The sequence below is a fragment of the Hemicordylus capensis genome, chromosome 3 (genome assembly GCF_027244095.1).
Source record: "Hemicordylus capensis ecotype Gifberg chromosome 3, rHemCap1.1.pri, whole genome shotgun sequence".
Taxonomy (NCBI): Eukaryota; Metazoa; Chordata; class Lepidosauria; order Squamata; family Cordylidae; genus Hemicordylus; species Hemicordylus capensis.
The window spans coordinates 337867655-337873881 of NC_069659.1; the positions used below are offsets into that span (position 1 = coordinate 337867655).

Consider the following 6227-nt stretch of genomic DNA (forward strand, 5'->3'; position numbering starts at 1 on the left):
TTTTTAAAAACCCAGTAACAGAAATTCAGCTAGAATGTATACCTGAAGCAGGTAAGATACCACCAAGTCCAAGAAGATGCCAGAATTGCTAGTAGGTAATGTCAAGGTAGCTATAAAAAGCAAGACCTCCTTCAGAAAATGAAAATCTGACCCAGATGAGGATGAGAACAAAAAAAATACAAACTCAGGTAAAAGAAACTGAAGCTGACAATAAGGGATGTGATTAAAGAATTCGAAGTGTGAGCGGTTAAAAACATCAAGGCAAACCATAAAAACTGTTGGGAATTCTCTCTGGTAAGAGAAACCCTTCTAATATAGCAGAGTGCACAGAGGCACAACACAGCAGAGTCTGCCCAGGCATGCGGGTATGCTGAGAGCAAAATAACTTGGAGCCACTTCATAGTTTCAAATCAATATAAGGAGTATTTATTAGTGAACTCCATTCTAGACAGTAAAGTGGAGAGATAGGATCTCTAATCTAGCTAGCTAGCTGGATGCACATGGATTCTGCATCTCTGCACACATGGTGCAGGGGGAGAGCAGCTTGCATGTTGCAAGGGAGAGGGAAGGAAAGGAAAAAAGAAGTGGCAGGCAGGCAGGCAGGAAGTGTCCCTGAGAGTAGCAATTTACATATCAAAGGGACTGTCAGAGCAGTAGAGAAGGGATAACCAATGTCTTGACCTCTCTAGCCCTCTGACTCACTAGTCTGTCACCCTCTGTCATTGAGACATGAGACAGCGCAAAGTCCTTCACTTCCAACAAAAACTGCATACACCAGAAGCAGAAATGTGCCAGGGAGATGGTTGATGACAAAGGCGTGAAAAGGATTCTTATGGATATGAAGACTGCAGAGGAGCTGGGTGAATTATTTCCACCTGTCTTCATTACAGAAGATATAGGGAAGCCCCATACTTGAATCCTCCTTCTCAGGGAGGGAGGAGGAAGCGTCCAAGCACTGGAAATGCTGTCTGTATGATCTTCGGAGCGATTCCTAGCCACTGCTTAAAAGCCATGGTCTCCCTTTCTTCTCTCTTGAGTGTGTGATGATTCAAATCTCCTTCACTGTATGCTGGGGAAGAATAGGAGTGATTGCTTTCAATGCCATGTTACACTTTTTATCTCAGTAACTGCTTTGGGGGTGACTTTCTAGGTCAGGAAAGCAGGGTATGCATAGGTTAGATCAGTATTCAGCATTTAACACAATGTGAAAATCAATCACCAAGAAATAAAATGGACAGATCATGTTTCCTTCATTGTCAACCTCTTGTTGTTTACTGGGAGGTTGTTTTCTCTTTCAGCACTGAAGCAATGGGGATGAATGCTTATGAGCAAATCAAGCAAGTGGAAGCAAATACCAGTCACCAGGATAAAGGGCAGGGAGAGCTTTTAGTGAAATCTACACCCATACTACCCTGAACACACCTGATCTCATCTGATCTCAGAAGCTAAACAGGGTCAGGCCTGGTTAGTATTTGCATGGGGGCCCAGCTGGGAATCCTGGCTGCTGTAGGCTTGGAAAGAGAGCTGGTCTTGTAGTAGTAAGCAGGAATTGTTCCCTTTGCTAAGCAGGGTCTGCCTTGGCTTGCATTTGAATGGGAGTCTACATGTGAGCACTGTAAGATATTCCCCTTAGGGATGAGACCAGTGTTCTCTGTAACAGGGATTCCCAGAGGTTCTTGACTACAGCTCCCAGAATTCTGAGCCAACTGGGATTGCTGGGAGTTGCAGTCAACAACATCTGGAAATCCCTGTTACAGGGAACACTGGAAAGGGCCATCACTCAGTGGTAGGGCATCTGCTTGCAAGATCCCAGGTTCAATCCCTGGCATCTCCGATAGGGCTGGGAGGAGAGAATTTTCCTGACCTGATAACTGAGCAGGAGCCCAGGGGTGGTCTCAGGTCCCCAGATCCTGTACCAGGTTCAGCATGTGGTTCATTCGCAGAGCACCTGCTTTGTAGGCAGGACAGGAGGTCTCGGGCTCAACTCCTGACATCTCCAGGCAAAACTAGGAAAGATCCCTGGCTGATATCTGGGAGAGCTGCTGCCAGCCAGTGTCAGCAATACTGAACTAGATGCACCAAGGTTCTGGCTCTGTAGGAAGCAGCTTCACATAGTCAGAAGATATTTGGATTTGGTCAGCAATTGCAAATGGGGACCACTGGGGCCTTGTGTAAGAGCAGGAAATGTATAAAGTTTCACTTGTGGCGTGTGGAAGAAACATCGCTCAAAAGAGCCTACCCCTGTCTTTCTGCACTGAGTCATTCATTGATCTGGACGTGCCTCAGCCATCACGCCCGCTCTTTGGTGTGCCCTCTGCTCCACCTTCAGCTCATGGCCAGTCTCCCTCAAGGAATGGCTGACATGCAGAAGCTTGTTTGATAGCTGCTTCCCTCATCACCTCGAAGCAATCTTATGTGTATTTAACTAAGCTTTAATCAGAAATAACTCCCTTCTTCCCCCCCCCTCCCTTTCTCCTCTCTTTTCTTTTGGCTCTTCCCCCCACACTCTCTACAGGAGAGGAGATTTGGTCCTGTGGTAGCAAGCATGACTTGTCCCCTTAGCTAAGCAGGGTCTGTCCGGGTTTGCATTTGAATGGAGACTAGAAGTATAAGCACTGCAAGATATTCCCCTCAGGGGATGAAACCGCTCTGGGAAGAGCAGAAGGTTTCAAGTTCCCTCCCTGGCTTCTCCAAGATAGGGCCGAGAGAGATTCCTGCCTGCAACCTTGGAGATGCTGCTGCCAGTCTGTGAAGACAATACTGAGCTCGATAGACCAATGGTCTGACTCAGTATATGGCAGCTTCCTATGATCCCTATCCCCACTGGGACAAGTGTCCAAATGACAAAATGCAAAAGATTACTGGATAGAATACAACAAAAGTCTTAGGTTAAATCCCTGCCACCACCAGATACAGAGTCCTGTCTGAAACCCTTGAGAGTTGCTGGCAGTCAGTGTAGGCAACGGGTGGGGCACACATAACACCAAAACATGGGTCCAATGGACCTGTGGTTCTGTGTCCCCACCTCCATCTCAACATAATGCTCCAGAGGTCAGCAAGACTGCAGAGAGGCGGGGGAGCTGGCTGTGCGGGCTTCCTTCTTTCCTGAAGGACAGCCTGCACAGCCAATAAGGTGCCGGAGTAAGGGAGGAGTGTCCTCCCTGAACGCTGGTTTTGGAGCAGTGAAACTGCGTGCCAGTATTCACATGTCATGCTGGCAAAGGAAAACTGGAGGCAGAGCAAAGGATACCTAGAACAAACCGAAGGTGACAAAATCCAGTTTGGGAAGGGAAATCGCAGGTACATTTTTAAAAGCTTTTTTAAAATTTTAAACCTGCAATTGCCCAGACTGCATGTTCAGGTTTTGGAACTGGAGGTGAAAGGACCTCCCAGTTTCCCATTACGTGTGAGCCAGGCTATGCTGGACTAGGACTGGAGAGACCCGAGTTCAAATCCCCATTCAGCCATGATACTTGCAGGGTGACTCTGGGCCAGTCACTTCTCTCTCAGCCTGACCTACTTCACAGGGTTGTTGTGAGGAGAAACTTAAGTATGTAGTACACCGCTCTGGGCTCCTTAGAGGAAAAGCGGGATATAAATGTAAATAAATAAATAAATAAATAAATAATTGACAACGGTGGACCAATGCTCTGATTCAGTAGAAGGCTGCTTCGTATGTTCACTTCCACCTCCTGTAGTGCAGAAGACTATTCAAAATGGTGCCAGGAACGCAGTCTCATGGTAAGACTGCCCCTGACTCCCAGGTCCGGTGTGTCTAATTTTAGGGGTAGGCTTGAAGATGGGTGCCTCTCCTTTTAGAAATTAAGCTGACACCACATAATCACTTGGCAGGATACATTCAACAACACTGGCTTTGGAAAAATGGCTAATCCAGGGACATCACTATAAATCCAGATTGCTTCTCCACCACTATATCCTGGAGATGTTCAGTAATACTACAGAAAAACATTTGCATTCTGTATCCAGGTATCTAAATTCTGTGCCCAGAAAAGATGGATTACATGACGTGCCTGAATTATGCAAATTGAGCAGATGTGCATAATTTATTTTATTGCAGAATTCCTTTTACTATTATTGTACTTTTATTGCAGTTTTCCTTTTACTATTTTGCATAATTTTTTTTCTGGTTTTGCTACCAATACATACCAAGAGCAATACAGAACACTGAAGTCCTGCTCCCAGTTCCAGCTAGGAATCTTCTAGTATGCAGCCACCACTGTGAAACATTGGCAGTCATTGTCCATATAGGAACATAGGAGGCTGCCATATACTGAGTCAGACCATTGGTCCATCTAGCTCAGTATTGTCTACCCAGACTGGCAGCAGTTTCTCCAAGGTTGCAGGCAGGAATCTCTCTCAGCCCTATCTTGGAGATGCCAGAGAGGGAACTTGAAACCTAGATGCTCATCCCCAGAGTGGCTCCATCCTGAGGGGAATCACACATCAAGTCTCCCATTCATTTGTGACCAGGATGGACCCTGCTTAGCTAAGGGGACAAGTCATGCTTGTTTACCACAAGACCAGCTCTCCTCTCTTTCAAGTATATCTCCATAACCACAACAGCTAGAACTCTGAAAAGCACAGCTTACAGTTCTGACTACATGCATGCTGCAAATGGAAAGCAGGTAATCAAGTGTGTGCAGAGCATGTTGTTTCCCGGGTACCAAAGCAGATAATCAGCCAAGCCCATACCCTTGCAGATGAACATAGGGATGCCCTTGCAACAACCCATTCTCCTACCAAGGATTACTGTCCAAGCCTACACCCGTGGCTTTGCATACAGAAGGTCCCCGGCCCAATCTCTAGCCCCTGGAGAACTACAGCCACTCAGCAAAGGCAATACTGAGCTATACAGACCAATGTTTTGACTCAAAGTAAGGCAGCTTCATACGTTCCAAGATGCCATTTGCACCAGTACCATATTCTGGGATTTGATTTCCCATGGATTCCTAGTGGCAGGCACATGGCCATAGGTATGCTTATGCCAGGGCTTCTCAAACTTGGGTCCCGAGATGGTGTTGGACTACAACTCTCATCATCCACCACTCCCATGGCCATCTCAATGCTGTTGAATGTGAGATGCTGATGCTGCAACCTTTGTACACAGAGGCGCACCTATGTAATTTTGGAGGCTGGGCCTAAAGGCCTTGGGATGCCCCCCCCCAGCAAATTAAGCATTGTCATGCCCCACCGGGAAGCACACTACTCGAAACAGACTAAAGAGGATTGCGGGGGGGGGGCAGGGGCTGTAAAGGCCCCAGACTTTGGCCCTGAAGTCCAGGGGTAAGAGCACCTCTGTTTGTGCACTCATGCTACACTGATGTGCTAGTGCAGGGTTTCTTAACCTTGGTCCCCCAGATGTTGTTGGACTACAGCTCCCATCATCCTCAGCCACAAAGACCGTGTCTGGGGTTGATGGGAGTTGTAGTCCAACAACCTCTGGGGGCCCATGGTTAAGAAACCCTGTGCTAATGCATATATATTGTGGCTAGAGATGATGGATGTTGCAGTTCAACAGCAGCTAGAGAACTAAGCTTGCCTCCCCCCGTTCTCATGGGCGCAGCAGTTCTTAGAGCCCGACTCTCAGGATTTCAAACTAAATATTCAGAATTAAATTTTTAAAAGGAAAACATTGTCCCTGTGGAGGTAGAGAGGTGCTGTGCTGTGTGTTGTACAAGTCTTGAGTGTATTCTTCTGTTTACTCTCCAATAACAATCAATTTATTCTCAGAAGAGGTGAGAAATAATCAATCTGGTTTCTTTAAAAACTGGAGGGCCAACATAAAGCGAGGACTCCTTCTTCAAACTGAATGATGGCCAGTGGTGTTGTAAAACCAGAGGGAGTTTTAAGAGATGAACTGCTTGCTTCATTTTCACCTGCATTGAGTGGTAGGGGGGGAATTTCAGCTTGGCATCTTCACCCATCAAAGTCTTCTAGACGGTTTGTCAGTGACAGTGAAGGATAGGCGCTCCAGTGCGTTTTCAAGTGGGCTACATTGCCAGAGGTCTGAATCACCGACAGCCTTTCTAGCCTTGCTATCAGCTGGTTTAGGCTAGGTTCTCACATGACTGAAAAGGCATACAGAGCTTCAACTTGACTGATAGTCTTTGTGGGGAACAATGGCATGATGGGAAATTCACTCTTTGCGGCTCATTAAGCCCTCCAGCTCTTTGCTGAAATTGGCAGCAAGGAGGCCAGTTGTAGAG

At 46.7% G+C, this 6227-nt stretch overlaps 1 pseudogene; it reads left to right on the forward strand.

Moving 5' to 3' along the window:
• The first annotated feature begins 1394 nt into the window (after positions 1–1394).
• On the forward strand, positions 1395–1513 carry LOC128352614 (uncharacterized; annotated as a pseudogene).
• The last annotated feature ends 4714 nt before the right edge of the window (positions 1514–6227 follow it).